This window comes from Ursus maritimus, unplaced genomic scaffold (assembly GCF_017311325.1).
Source record: "Ursus maritimus isolate PB19 unplaced genomic scaffold, ASM1731132v1 scaffold_17, whole genome shotgun sequence".
Classification (NCBI taxonomy): Eukaryota; Metazoa; Chordata; class Mammalia; order Carnivora; family Ursidae; genus Ursus; species Ursus maritimus.
In genome coordinates this window covers 35,249,826-35,264,648 of record NW_024424119.1, presented here as the reverse complement: position 1 = coordinate 35,264,648, position 14,823 = coordinate 35,249,826, and the positions used below count along the sequence as shown (strand labels likewise).

The following is a 14,823-nucleotide window of genomic DNA, read 5'->3' as shown; positions in this document are numbered from 1 at the left end:
AAAAAAAAAAGGTCTTTAACAGAAATGCTCACGCACATGGCACTCACAAATATAAAAATGTTTTATGCCTTCACAGTCAAGTGATTTAAAATTTAAAATCTAAAGATCTAATAGTGTTCTCCTGGAATGGATGTTTAAAGCTTAGTCAGCATTAAGATGGAGATTTATTCATAAATCCCATTAAAATGAAATTCCAAATAAGTTTCCCTAAAAGGTATTTTAAAGTTTGCAACGCGGAGGAAAATGTCGGAAATGACGGCCATAAATCTTGACCCTGAGGAGCTTCAGTGGCATGTGGTGGAGAAATCTGATCTGGAAGGGAGGTGGCAAAATCTCGGTTTCTTAAAAAAATGAGAGAGAGAGAGAGAAAGGGCTTGAACCTTTTCCCAACACGCTGCTTTGAACGTTGAGGCTGCGCGTCGGACAACATTGTCTTGCAGAGCCTACAGCTGCCTATGACCGACACAGATGAGGCCGTGAATACCACACAGATGACTTTCAGTGCAACTTTCCTTGAAAAGAAAACAAAGGGCTCTTTTTTTAAGCCTTTCAAAAAGCAAGGGGGAAAGGGGATAGAAACTGTACCAGCCTCCTCCTGATTTGATGGACACTTAATTTTCCAAAGCACGATTCCCCGAGGCAGGACATGGAGGAATTCTGTAAAACCCGTATTTGATGAAACCAGTACCATCCAACCCGTTGGCCTCTTTGAGAAGAAAAACAAAACCAGAGCAGCCTCCCTGATGGTGAGGCCACCTCCTGTCTTCAAAATACTAAAATACCTTCCCTTCTTGTTCTCCTCCTCCCCCTCCTCAATTCGTATTCCTCAAGATGGAGGAAAAACCCCTTTGGAAATTGTAAACAAACCTGCCACACACACAAGAATAAAACAAAAGGACACTTGAACAATACCTCCGAGCCTCCATGGGTTCATTACCAGGTGTAAACTGAAGACAAAGGAAGAAAGGAATGACACAACCGAATTCATTTGACTCAAGGCTTTTATCTCTGGTTTCTTTATTCCTCAGCCCTAGCTGATGAACCCACTCAGGATCACAATAATGCAATTGTCAACTTCTCATTCTTCCTTTCAGTAGCAGGTTTGTTTACCACTGCACGGATTGTTCAAGATGTTTTCTATTTAAGCTCTCAAGACTAGTTTCTGCTTAAAACTCACGCACAAGGAAGCACAAAACACACTCAGCCTCTCTCGTTAACACAGGCCTGAGCTGCGGGTTGGGCACTGCTCCGCCAGCATCCCCCACAAGCCACTGTCCTCTTGTTTGCTCTTCGCTCTGCAGGATGGAAATTCTGGACCAACAAGGCCGAAGCTGGGTCCCGCTGCCCATGAGCTCTCTGCCGCCCACCAATCTACCCAGACACCAAAATGAGCGTCCCAAGGAATGGCCCATTTCTCAAAAAGCAGCCTCCAGCTCCCTTCAAGACCCAGCACCCAACTCGGCGAGTCCTGCAGGCCAGCATGGAGGCTGGTCGTCACCTCAGACACGGGCCCCCGACAGCTTCGGTCCCCTTTACAGAATTGTAAAGAACCCCGTTGTTCAGACTCTGATCATAAGCCAGGTAAATTCATCTTCCCCTACCTTCCACCCGCCCCAACTTCACACCTGCTCAAATCTCTTAGGGAGACTCCCTCCTTCCCTTGGAGGGAGTCTCCTTTGATTTAACACATTTTTCTTGTCTCTAGGGTCTATTGCATTTTATTCCATCCATCCCAAAAAACGAATTCTAAATTTTAACTTCGGTATATATATGTTACATGAAACTTGAAGAAACAGAAATGCAGGAAGTGGTGAGCGAAAGCATTCCAAGAAAGGGGGGCTCAGCGCCCTTCCTTCGTAAATGGCGACGCAAAAGGAACAGCCGTATGTACCGTGCTATGAATTCCTTTTTCTTCCTGGTTAAAATCAGATGGACAGGTTTATTCACAAAAATAGGCAAATCCCACCGCTTAGGGTACATTTGTAATAACGCCCAGGTTACAACTTTTTGGGTCTTCTTAGAGCTTTACTTTCCTCTCTGGTGCCAAGACACACTATGTCTCTCTCATTCTCTCTCACTTGGGAGTTTGTGAATAATGTACAATTTTAGCACTTTGGGCACTAAAGTGACAAAGACGTGAGCGTGTATGATTCCACCGATCTTAAAAAAGCCCACTTGCTAAGCTACATAACATTCCAGCTCGTTCACGAGGCACAGCCTGAGGAACAGGAAGAGGGTCGTTTTTGTGCCCAGGTTAGAAAGGCAAACAGATTGTCAGTAGTGAAGGACCCGTCACGGAGGTTAAAAATCATCATTAAGACTATTTTCTTTATTCCGAGCTTATAGAAAGTGAAAAAACTCCATGCTTTCGACAGCCACGCTTGCGGGCACTGAGAAATATAGCAGCGGAAGCACAGGGCTGTGAATCCAGGGGGAAACTGAACACAACGTGGCCACCCAGGTCTTATCTTTATCACCTGGATGGCCAGTAATCCTTACAGTGGAACCAACAACAGACACCAGGCTGGTCCCTACGTTCCTATCCCAACCCTGAGACATGCCTGCCATCTAGGAGTTTAATTCTCTGACCTGTGACTTTCTTTATATGCAAAGTTTTAGAAATCAAATTATCAGATACAGCTATAGTTGTAAGGTAAATCTAAGTCATGGGTAGCTATCCATTTTGTAAACAGTCTATAAAAATAATACTATTTTGTAAAATCAGGATCAAACTAGAATTTTAGCATGTACGGTCATGGTACTTACAGACATGGGTTTGGGATTTATTGAACGGCTAGCAATTAACTCCCACAACGGTGTGCACTGTAGGTTCTCATCCCAATTTCACCCAGCAGGTAGTTGAGGCGGTTGGTTATATGGCTAGTAAGAGGGAGAGGTTAGATTTGAACAACGGTTCGTCGGACTCTAAAATCTGAGTCTTGCCCATCAGGTATCTGTACCCAGTAGTGACCTTGGATCCCGTGATACAAGTCAGAAGAACGAGAAAGAACATCTGAGTGGTCCATCAACAATAAATACATAGCAGAGAGGAGAAAAGGTGGCAGAAAAACTGAAATGGTTGAGAAAACAATATTAGAATAGACAGAAATGAAAACAGAGAACAGTACACAGGATGTGAAAGAAAACACTAAAATAAGCCTTTCAGAGCATGTGGGGGAAAAAATAAAGCAAGGTTCATGAGGGAAAAAAAAAATATCCAAAATTTTAAGATGCTTTATAAAAACAAAAACATGGGATCATACAGGAGACAAATGTATAAGCAGGCCATGCAGGAGAACACAGCAGATACCCAGAATCTGACACCCACCGGCCCAGGCTTTCATAGATGCCTGATAAATTGCCCTCAAAGTAACACTGCTCTGAAATTCCGCAGGTGGGATTTGGCTGGGAAAGAAAGGTGCATGGATGGGAGACGGATGCTTTCTGGTGGTCTTGGACAGGCTTTTGAACCAGGGAAAGGGCTGGATTCCAGATGAAACCTCCCAGCACTCTCACTTAGCCATGATCCTGGAGAAATGGAAGATTCCTTCTTGCTACAGTCCATCTCCCACAGTGCCAGCCAAAACCAGGTGACTATCAGTTCAAGGGTTTTTTTTTTTTTTCCTTCTTTTTTCTCTAAAAATTAGCCAGCACAGAAACAATCACAAGAAATTTGATTTTATAAAGGCAAATGACAAACAAGTGAACTCTGGGAGTATAATAAGCATGACAGAATGAAGTGTTCTTGAATATTCTGAGGCTACAAACATGTAGTTATTTATGTATTTTTTTAAAGATTTTATTTATTTATTTGACAGAGAGAGAGACAGCTAGCAAGAGAGGAAACACAAGCTGGGGGAGTGGGAGAGAAAGAAGCAGGCTCCCAGCAAAGCAGGGAGCCCGATGCGGGGCTCGATCCCAGGATCCCGGGATCAGGCCCTGAGCCAAAGGCAGACGCTTAATGACTGAGCCACCCAGGCGCCCCTATGAACATGTAGTTAACACCCTCTTAGTGCCAGGCTATGCGCGGGCTCTAGGGAGTCAAAGTCAAAGATGACACGACGGCTATCTTCTCAGAGCTGGGGTCTAGCGGGGGGGCGAGCAGAGTTGTTGCGACAACACAGGCCTTCTCCACGTCTGGCAAACTTGTTCCACTGACTGAAGGAGTACAAGAGGCAAGGAGAACAACTGAACAGTAGCAGGAGAATTTAACTATTGCAAGATTAAGGGAGACACAAGGAAGAGTAAGAATCAATTGGCCAGTAAATTGTGGGCACTGCAGAGGACAGCCCCCTTAGACACTGACTGATCCAAAAAGGAAGCTGTACGAGGAGATCAATTCTCAATTTTCTGCAGCTCCACGGAGAGGATGTGAGCGAAGGTACAAAAGTGGCAGAAGGATCTTGGCGCCAGCAACCACACTTAATTCTATTTGAGCTAGATTTTCCTGCAGGCTTTGGGAGGCAGGCTCTGTGGTCAGCAGGAACCAAGTAGCAGGAGAAAATAAAAGACAAAGGACCTTAGGTAAGCAAATTAGGGGTGCCGGGGGGGGGGTGCTCCAGTTATCTCCATTTGTTCAGCAAATATTTACTGAGCATCTAAGTCAACAGGAGACTCAGCTCTGGGGCACAGGACTTGGTTCCTGCCCTCCAGCAGCTCCCCGTCTCAGATGGACACATAAATAACTGACTGTGATGAATGCAAAGACATAAACGTCTTAACAGAGGCAACCACAAAGAGCTAGTGGAGAAGAAGCAAAATCGGTACGTGGTGACTGACGGAATGCTGGAAGGAGGAGGAGGAGAGTGTCAAGAGAACCTTGAGTGCCCACGAATAACTAGGAATGAAGTCAACACTAGACATGAAGATGCTGGAACGTTCAATTCACCACACTTGCATCTTAAGTCATAAATAGAAGTGAAATAACTCCATTCTTATTCACAATGAGAAAACGCCACTTAATTCCGAAAGGGAGAAGGAACGAAGATCGGAGGATGACTCTGAACGGAAAAATACGTACACCTGAGACCGGGGTAGACTGCATGAGGGAGAATTTAAAATCTTCTGAAGTAATACAGACAGTTCAAAATAATGCCTGAATTGTAATTTTCTTTAGAAAAGCAGGTGATTTAGGAACTCAAGTTTGGTAGTAGAAGGAACCAGAAATAGAATACTACCTGTGGATAATTTAACTGCAAGGATTATAAATATCCAAAGTATGGGACCCCAAAATGGTGGAAATACAGCCCACTATTTCCAGTCAAGAAGTCACAGGAAACTGGAGAAGAGCACACTAACATCTAACAAGAGAGCAATTAAAGATGTAATTTAATTCCTGAGGTGACAGCCAGCTGTAGGGCCACCACAGACCAAAGGGAGACACTGCTTTGCCTACATATGGACCAGGGGCCTCTATCCACGCCCAGTGGTCTCCAGCTCAGCACCCCCAAACAAGTTCTGTTTCAAAAAGGGACAGACTATTGCCTTGAAAAGCCTTCCCCAATGCTTCTGAAAAATTCTAGTGGCTTCTCACAGCCACCAATGCCTCAGGCTGGACTAGTCCACCCAGTGATCTCTGCTTGGACCTACTTTACTTAACAGCCAGGAAACTTCTGGAATGCCATGCAACTTCTTGCACACAACTGCTAATAAACGTAGGCAAAAGACAAAAATAGCCTATGTGTTTTCACGTCTGTTCTAGTGACCCAGGTATCTGTGGGGACGAGAGAATCCTGCCTCCATGAGAAACCCAGCTAGCTCTGAGATGATTGAGTCTTCATCTAATGCTGAAAAAAGATGTCAGACTCCTTAAACCCAAGGCGCTGAAGACCCACCTCCTCTTTGCCCACACTTCTCCTTTTGCTGTTTTCCTCCTTTGCCCACGTGTCTGAATGTCAGTGAATGGGTCACCGCTTCGTTCCAGTTTCCGCTGCGAGATTCTTCCTCCCAACTGCCCTTGGCAGCAGCACTTGAGCCAAGTACCCCGTCCTAGAGACCTGTGTCACACTCCGCTCCAACCACTTCCCTCTCTAGCCTCCCCTTCCCATTGTTCATTCAGGCCCTCATATCCTGCACAGGCAGCTCGAACAGCCTCCTGTCCGGTCGTCCTTCCTCAGATATCTGTTCTAGTCCAGACCTACAGGCCACACGTTATCTCACATGGTTAGGATAGGATGATGCCGCCGTGCCCAAAGGCGAGACCTTGATTCCTGAGTGCAGCACGCAGAGCTCTTCAGTGTGGCTCCAGAGCAGGAGTTCAGCCTCACTTCTAGCTCGTTCCCAATTCCCAGTTGCACATTCTGCCTATTTCACCATTGGGAGTCCTTGACCAGGGCTACCAAGTAAGTGCTCTTCCTCCTCTTTTTGTCTGGCAAATACCTACCCATCCTTCCGAGCTCAGCTGAAATGTCACCTGTGATGATTTTTCCCAACAATCCAGAGAGGATGCTGCTCTCCTCGGGGCTTTGTCTGCATAGGCACATCGGGATTCTCGCCCTGATCTCATTACACCTCACATTACACTCCCATGTTCCCCTAAGCAATCTCTACCATCACATCTAGCCAGATCAATGCCTCTGACCTTCAAACATCCTGACCCAAGAAGACCGATGGCAGTCCTGTCTGGGCTGGTGCTGCGGGCCACCCTCCAAAAGGCCCATCCATTCCTGCTTCCAACAGTTGAGCTCATGCTAACAACAACCCACTGGATTTGCTCCCAGACCTCTTTTTACCTGTTATATTTGCTACTGAACTTGGTCGATGTAATTAATATGACCTAAAATGATGAAATATGGGCACAAAGTGTCATTTCTATGAAAGCTACATTGAACGCTTTGGAAAGACTTGATAAAGTCAAGTTGCTAAAAAAAAATTTCTGTCAAATTATGTTTTGGCAAGACCAACTATAAAAGATTGAGAACATAAAAATCTAGAAGGACTGTGCTCTAAGACTGTTCCACAAATGTCTAAATTACCACTCTACTTAAAAGAAACTGGATCTGGAAGTAGCACATGACACAGTGTAGGTGCCTGTGGTTTATGCAAGAGAGGAAATGGGGAACTTCAACTGAAGGACTCCAATACGTACACTTGACCTTACACCACAATCCTGGTGAATGAATCTATTTTGCAGGTGAAAATAAAATGCATAACGCATTTTAAAAAGGATTCCCTGCATTTAGGAACTTTCACTTCTAACTGGGAAGGTAGGTATTGATTCCATCAAATAATAATAGAGTCTCTACTGTATCAGTCTATATTTGCTCCCAATTCTCTATTAATTCGGAAAATATTTATTTGAGAGGCTCCTATGTACCAGGTACCTCTAACCACTTGGGATACATGAGTGAAAAAAACCAAGGGTCCCTGGGGAGCTTACACTTCAGACGGGCAGGAACGGGACCTCACACGCTTTTACAGCCACAGATACTCACAGTCCTTTCATAAAGAAAGGTACTTAGGAAACAAAGGTACTTATGAAAATCTGGCTGGATTGAATTTGTGGACAACTTTCTTAAATCCAGGCCTGCCTGTCCGTCTATCCATCCAACCACCACCTATCATTGTAAGTTATGAAAACAATACACTGTGAAGGTGATTCACAGACCCCAAAAGTTTACTTATTTAATAAGTTTTCTTAGGTTCTATCTGAATCCTTTTGAGACTTTCCTGAACGCCCTTTGTTTCTCAAGATACCGGTTGTGTACTTCATGCTATTAACGCAGAGCAGAACTTGGCATCCAGAAGAACACCTCCAACTACAAACCATCAATGCGACTTTCCAAGCGATTCCTTTGAAGGGTCTCAAAAATGCTCTCTATCTGTGGGCCACTCCAGAAGAAAATCGTGCTAGAAACTAAGCTATGGAACACGAGCCATTTCAACTCCTCCTGGATAGTGTCTAAAGGGGAACATAAATCTCTAGAGGCAGCCACGCTATTTTATTTCCTTCTTTTGATTATGCCTTGAAAATCTCCAGGCCAAGGACTCCGGCACCTCCTCATCTTCCATCATCAGTGGAGCTCTCTGGCTTGGATGCACAAGATTATGCTACAATGGTCAGGGGGACAATGGGCGCTGCATGACTATATATAGGAATTCTGGGCTTGGTTGTCATGGAGGCAAATGGAAAAACAAACGGCTAATCCTGAAAATAAGGTTGAGGCCAAACTTGAAGGAAACACACTTTGAAAACTTCCTGTCATTCTGATGAGTAAAAACAAAACCTTGAAATATGATCAGGGAATAGATGAGAAAAAAAAACAAAACAAAAAATTAGTCTTCAAAATGACAAAAACAGAAAAAAAAAAGGGGGGGCTATCTTCTCTTTTTGAGAGTTAGTGTCCCATCCTATCGAAGTTCGTTGCAAGGGTCTCAAGACTTGCAGTTCGCCAGGCCCTAGACTTGGGGGACAGAACCATTTGTCTCGCTGTGGTTTTCTGCAAATGGCATCGCCATCCACCCAGTCAACAAAATTAGAGCAAATCCTCAATTCATTTCTCTCTTTCGGTCTCTGTGCTCAATGAGTGGAAAGCCCTGCTGCTTCAACCTTCTGAACGGCACTTCCTCTGTGATCCACTCACTACTCCACGGCTCTGGTTCGGGCCGTGTGGCTAGTGCATTAGCTTCCACTGCAAAATGTTCCTGACAGGCATTCTATTTCAAGTTTCTTCTCCTCCTAAGATTCCTTTCTTTTCTAAAAGCAAACATGCCCTTCACCATGTCTTACAGGAAAAGATCCAAACTGCACTGTTGGTGCTCCCGCCCTCCGTACCGTCCCAGACCTACCCCACCCCACAGCCACACTGCTGCCTGTCAGCCACACGGAAGGCTCCGAACATTCACTGCGCTTTGCCTTCACCGCATCATTCAGTCTTGCAATGCCTTTCTTCTACTTTTCAGCCTTCTCAACTTTTACCATCTTTCAAAACCCAACTCAGTTCAAATTTGCCATCACTATAAACATCTTCCTTGATCTTTCTAGATACAATTATTAAAATTCCTACTCATGCTCAAGATGGGGCACTGGGGTTAATTTATTCTGCCTCTGCCAAACTAGGATCTCTTTGCAAACAGGATATCCATCCATCTATCCATGCATCTGTAACTTCTTTAAAGCTCATATCCCCCAGAACTTAGATGGTCTGGCCTAAAGCAGGTGCTCAATAAACATGTTACTAAGATCCAAAAAGAGTTCTAACTGAAAAAAGTGCTCTAGAAGTCCAGATTTAAAAGGAAAATCCAATGAACCAAATGGCACGCTCTTGTTGGGACACTGAGGTTGACAGAGGCTTCCCATTGAAACACGGACCCACTTTTACTGAAACAAGCCTGGATCTTCTTTAATTACTTGGAGAATGGCTTCTGGAACATTTGAGAGTTTGGATGGCATGAATTTCATAATCCATCGCCATTCCAAGAAGCCAAAGGCATGATTTCTGCTTTTGACCCTAAATCGGCTATTAAGTCTAAACTACCTGGGAGCCACTTCAGTGGATTCCATATGCAACTCTATCCTCCTTTTTTCCACCAGGGATGCGCACAGAGGTTTGTAAGATACACAGGTGTAACTGAATGGGACGTTACTCTTTTACAGTCAACTACGGCATGAAAATGGAGCCCTCTGCAATCCATGAGAAGGTATTCATGGATTCCTTGCACACAATTATCACTACATTTTCACCGTATAAACTGTTCTACCAATTTTTCTCTATCGGGAGCTCACTCTCATCCCAGGTACATAGCGTACAGAAGAGGCATTTTGCATAAAGAGTTCTGGCGGTTTGGTAAAATAGAGACAAGATGATTTCCTGTTCCCCGGCCGGTCCATGGAGAAACAGGAAGAGAACCTGGGGTTCCTGTGTGCCCCAGTTTCAAAAACACGTTCCTTTTCTGCCACAGTCATTAGCAAACATCGTAGGTATTCCTTCTGCACTAAATGTTATTTGTAACTCAAAGTGTGTGTTCTTAAAAAGCCTCCTTGAAGCAGGCTGGAAATTTGTCGGGAAACGAATGAACGTGTGGTAAAGGAGCCTTTTTCTAATGTTTTTTTTGGGAGGAAACTCTGGGTGGCATCTGCCATTGTTAATTGAGAAGCTCTTACAATACCAAATGCAAAATTCACCTGTGACTCTTGAATTGTGTGATGAGGAAGTAATGCCTCCCGCAGCTCGTTTAGATCATACGGACGTCTTTACCACACTGAAAATCCAACGCAAAACTTGGAGTACAAAAGCCTCTTTATATCAGTGGCTTGGCCTCAACTGTAGAGAGCTTGCTAGCAACTTCAGATGGCATTGAGAGCTCACGGGCCGTGGGCAAGGCCACAGAGCTTCCTCCTCAAGACCTGACTGGAAGGAAGATGCCTAGTGACTTCAAGGAGCTGGTCACAATGGACGGCTTGCTATGAACAGTGCAGTCAGCCCGGGCAGGAACAATTGTAGCGGTTTCTTCAAAGATTGGGCAATCAGGAGAAAAGAACACATTTGAGTATAAGCATATATATTTAGATCCGTGTAGAGCTCTAAGTGATGATATGGAAATCAGGTGAGAAAGGCAATGGTTTATCAAGAATAGAACAAGCAGCCACACTTCAAAGCACAGAGTTTTTCTGAAACTGTCGCCCAGCAGCGGGAGTGTCCTAACCAACACACCCGGTGGGTTTCCTACCGTTCTTCCTTTTCTTTCTCCCTATTCCCATGCCGTGGAAGAAAATCCTGGCTCTGGGTTAAGCTACATTTTTTAATCACCATTAAAGCAGTAGGCTCTTCCCTTAGAATAGCTCTTTTGCCCGCTCTAAACCGCCTGCTCAGTGGGGCTGGGCTCAGGTGTCGGGCAGAAGCCTCCAAGAAGGCAGAGGGACAGGTGGTGAGATCCAGGGTCACCTTCTACTGTCTCCACCAACTCTTGGGCTAGCACCTGTGTCAAGGGCTTCTTATGAGGTCTCTTGCTGATCTTCACCATGACCTTGAAATGGGAAAACCAAGGGAGCAACTGGAAAAGAGGTTCCAGAGGCATATTGAGGCCCCCTGGGAACCCTATGGAGACAACTAGTTACAAAGACCTCTGCTTCCTCCCGTGTCAAGTGGAGACCATGACACTGGCAAACATCACGGTGCGTGCGGTGCGCAGTAGAGGCCAGCGTGGGAAGCGTAGCGCCTGGTACACAAAGCAGGGCTTTAAGGGTCTCCGTTCCACAGCAATTAAAGTTGACATCACATAATTTTGTACTGAATTATAAATTGCCTTCTAGTGTTTACGGAGTGTTTTCTATCCATGCAAGAATTTGGTCTCCTTAACCGGACTGCAGGACGGAGTGGCGCGGGCATCTCTTCCACTGCTCTAAACAGATGTAACGAACATTCATCCCAGCTCCAGGTACGTGGTAGGAGCTCGGCAGCTAGCTTCTGACTGACTGATTCTGGGCAGAGCCAGCTGCACTGCTACTTCTGGCAACAACCCACCAGCTTATTTGGAAGGTGGAGATGGCTGCGGCGGGGAGGGGAGTGATCGTGGGGCTTGGATTCGGCTCAAAGGCAGGGCTTGACCTGAATAACACCACAGACTCCATGATTCGCCCCATTTTGTCGGGTCACAATGCACACAGCATGGTCACAAATCAACCTGCTGCAAAAAGAGTTGTCGGAGCGAATTTCATGTCCAAACTTTAGACACTTTTCTGGCAAGCCTTCTGGGGTTGACTTCCTTTCAAAAAAATTTTTTTTCAAGCTCACCTCCAGCTTTGAGCAAGGTCCTTGGCTATCCAATTTATAGGTGTGGCAGTCATCACGGACCGTCTCCCAAACCATCCCACCTGACGCTGCAGCCCCTGTCCTTCCCTCCTCTTTCCCTTGTTCCCCTCTGGACAGCACTTCTTGCCACCTGATCTATTGTGATGTGTACTGCTTGAGTATCCAGTTTTCCCTAGTGGCTAAGAGGGATTCTGTCTCAAATTTCTCAGCTTGCATGGATCTTGGATTTAATTTCATGACTAATGAGGGCATCTAAGCTTGCTTGGGAACCTGTGCTTGGTTGAGCCTGGAGTCTTTGGCTGGTACTCAGTATGAGAAACCTAAGGGCTCCTACCGAGAAGAAGCCCTGCCATCACGCGTCTATACGTCTCGGCATTTTGAGCGCCGTGGCCAGTGTGTGGCACTGTGAACACCAACACTTCTAGATTCAGTCACTCATATCACTTGTTTGAGTGCCCATAGTGTGCAAGGGAATCTGCCATACTCTGGAGGACCCAATCACAAAATGATGACCTTTGCCTTCAAGAAGCCAATGGTCTTGGGGGAGATGGAAAGACAGAGCAGAGTAGGATCAGTGCTGGGTCACTAAAGAGAGCTCGCTCAAAGATCTAGAAGGAGCACAAAGGAGGCCTCTAAGCCAGACAGGAAGGTTTCTGGAGGAAACTACTCAAGTTTTCAAGGATGAGTCGGAATTAGCCAAGTGAATGGAATACTGAGGAGGAAGGGCGAAAATAGGCGGAGAAGGGCGTGCCGGGAAAAAGGAAGAGCAAGGCCTGCAGGATAGCAGGTGCTACCGGGCACCCGGCGTCGCTGCCGCACAGCACGCAGCTGGGGCATGGGGTGAGGAACGACACCAGAGGAAACATGGGGCCCAGAAAACAATTTCATGCTGAGCCTGGAATTTATTCTGAAAGCAAAGCAGACAGCCCCTGGAGGGTTTTAAGCGGGAACCAGGTGAGATAGAGGCTGCACATTTTTACCTTTTCTGTCTCTCTAAATTGCACCTACGGCCCTTGGCCCTTGACCAATGACCTCGGATGGCAAAGGCAGCTTGGGATAAATGCATTTCCACTGGGAGAAAAACCAACTTGTGCACATTCCCTCCTGCAGAGGGGAGATCAGTAGCAGCCTGTGACCCCACGGACTTTGTTTTGTTAAGTAGAAAACACCTATGTGGTACCTTTTCTGCTCTGGGTTCTACCAGCAGGTAGAAATTCAGTTCCTACTGTTTCTACTGAATGTACGACACTGACATCTGGAATAGATTATGGCCCTACCTATGGGAAGGAAAGACAGAAACCCAACAGGCTACCTTTTCTGCTCCCTACCAGCCCTTCACGTGCAAAAAACTAACAAGGAAGCGAAAACCAAGTGGTATGTCCACATGCTGGCAAAGACGAGAAACGTGGTAGTGTCGGCCCAAATCCTGTGGTCTGTGTTCCCGAAACAGGGCCTCTGCAACATCCAAAACGTTTCTAGATCTGTATTTTACTCCTTAGTTTTAGCCCCGTGTCAAGCCAAGGACACAACACATATTTTCTTGCATTCATTTAGACTCAACTCGATGGGTCAAAATATGTGATCCAATATTCTTCTGGATTTGTTAGCTTTATATAAATGGTTTGTTTATTCATAACAAATACAACTACTATATGTTGAGTTTTTGATGGATACAAAGATCACCAGATCTCTTATTTCAAGAGCTCTCAGGTTGTTAGGGGAGATTACTATAGCACACACCGCAAATGAGTGAGCCCCCAAAGAAAAGAGCAAATGCCCGAGGGTATTTCGATCTGTTGTTAGCAGAATGGCTGGAAGACAATGAGGCTCTGCAGTGAGAAAAAAATTTAAATCTAGGTTTCCTGCTTCAAACTATTTAACAGCTACTATAGGACAACTTTCATTTCACATTTATAGGACAACTGCTCTCAGAAGAAAGTAACCGTACGCCAGATGTTTAGAATATAAAGACGAGCAGGACAAAAACCCTGTCTCTAATGAACTCCTTTTCTGGCAATACTACAGAGTTGGCAGGATGGACCACCCGCATCCCTGAGAGGCAGGCCACAGCACCAGAGGATTTCAGAGAAGGAAGCGCTAGCACATCGGGGACATCATGAGAAGCATCATGGAAGTGAAGGAATTTGCACACGGCTCTGAAGGACAGGTAGGGTGTGGACATGTGGGAACGGAGGCCAGGAGAAGCAGCTGGGGAGGAGCATGGAGAATGTTGAGGGTGGGAACTTTTTTAAAACAGGCTACGTAGAGCTGTTACAGTTTTGGAGTAGGAGAATAATGCGACTCAACCGTGCATGGAGTGGATGAAGGGAGGAGTTTGTAGGTGGCGCGGGTATAGGGATGGCTGCTGGATAAGAGACGGTGTGGGAAGGAGGGGATGCGGGGGGTGAGAGGACATCAGGAGACAGGGGACAACAGGACTTTGTGGGCAGCTGAGCGGCTGATGGATCATGGGCTGAGACCTGAAGACGCAGACGAGTCCAGCAGGCTATCATGAGCGCTGGTAGAGGGACAAGAAGGTAAGGAGTTCCCTTCAGGACCTCTGAGGTGAAGGTTGTGTGAGACCACCAGGGAGAGAAGGTGAGAAGCAGACGGAAAAGAAGGTTTGGACCTGAACCTGACAGGTTAGGGCTGGAGGCTGAGATTTTGGCAGCATCATTTAAATAGTGAGTTGATTCCACGTGTTTGTGAAGGGGGAGCTCCAAGGACGAGACCACGAGGGCGGAGGACCTGCCCAAGGTCTGTGTCTTGGCAGCTGGAGGAAGAGCGGTGAAAAGAGAGTAAAGACAAGGCACTACCAGTGAGGCCAGAGGAGAGCCTGAAAGAGACAGCAGGTCCCAAACGACGGGAGAATTCCCCTGGGAGGAAAGTCAGCAGTTTTAAATGCCACGGCCAAAAAAAGAAGGATGAGGCAGGAGCAAAGGCCTTGGACTTGTTTGTCTGGAGTCGTCGTCAACCCTTGTGCAAGCCATTTCATTACTGTGCTAGGGGCCAGAGTCACACTGCCAGGGGTGCCAGATAGGGAGAGGGAGGAGAAGGAGGCGGTGGCAGGTGT

General features: G+C 46.0%; 1 protein-coding gene across 2 annotated transcripts in view; it reads right to left on the bottom strand.

The window, feature by feature from the left end:
- ZNF462 (zinc finger protein 462) overlaps positions 1 to 14,823 on the bottom strand; it is a 79,983-nt gene that overhangs the window by 34,769 nt on the left and 30,391 nt on the right. The window lies entirely within an intron of this gene.